The sequence below is a fragment of the Vitis riparia genome, chromosome 5 (genome assembly GCF_004353265.1).
Source record: "Vitis riparia cultivar Riparia Gloire de Montpellier isolate 1030 chromosome 5, EGFV_Vit.rip_1.0, whole genome shotgun sequence".
NCBI classification, from domain to species: Eukaryota; Viridiplantae; Streptophyta; class Magnoliopsida; order Vitales; family Vitaceae; genus Vitis; species Vitis riparia.
In genome coordinates, this window is record NC_048435.1 from 11,047,840 (window position 1) to 11,048,767 (window position 928).

The window sequence follows — 928 nt, forward strand, 5'->3', positions numbered from 1 at the left end:
CTATTTTAATTTAACTACCTATTGTAAATTTTCAATGGAAAATTTGAATTATCATTCAAGTTGAAGATCCATCATTTTCTTCCTTTGTCATAAATACCTGTTTAAAGACAATATGAGACAATTTGAGAGAGAAGGAGATGAAAATTGCATAGTCCTTTTATCCTTTTTAAGACAATTTGACTGTGATGAATACCTGTTTAAAGTACAGTGAATTCATACATTATTTGTATTAAAGAATGTAGGTAACAATTATTTGGCTTGTCAAAATTTAGAGACCAGAACACTTTTGGCCCGGATAAATATAAAAAAATAAGAGATGGCTTACACTATGAATGTAGGGACGTGTTCCTCAAAAAGTCACAGCAGAATCCTAACTATTTTCAGCTGCCTTATTGGCCTTGTAGGTGTTCACTAATTGCAGCTGCACATCTTGAGAAACCGGTGAATGCTCTTTGTATTCCATTGTGAATTCACCTTTCCCCTGCACATAGAGGATCAAATAACATATATTTTAACATATTCTACAGAGCAACTCTAGCTATGGCATAGCCCTTATAAAATGATACTTGGTTTTACCTGAGTCATTGAACGAAGTGATGTTGAGTACCCAAACATATTGTTTAGAGGGACCTGTGAAGCAGAAAATGATTCCACAAATGATTACTTACAATAAAACTGATGCAAACCAATAGTACTGCTAATACTGACAATTGAAGCAAGCTTGACAAGGTGATTCTTAGAACCCTAAGTCTCTTCCAAACAACTCCAATGCTTTCTGATTAACTACTCTTCAATTTTATTTTATTTTTTTGACAGGCAAATAAAATAAATGTATTAACAAAAAACACCTACCAAAAGTGCTCCAAGGTACACAAGTCATAACTAGTGACGCCAAAAAACAAAAACACAAAAGAGCAAGAAAAACAAA

General features: G+C 33.1%; 1 long non-coding RNA gene across 1 annotated transcript; it reads right to left on the reverse strand.

Moving 5' to 3' along the window:
- Positions 1-263: 263 nt before the first annotated feature.
- Positions 264-704, reverse strand: LOC117915091. Its single transcript, XR_004651365.1, has 2 exons — positions 577-704; positions 264-481 (listed from the first exon to the last, which is right to left on the reverse strand). It is a non-coding gene; the product is annotated as an uncharacterized LOC117915091 (long non-coding RNA).
- Positions 705-928: the final 224 nt, after the last annotated feature.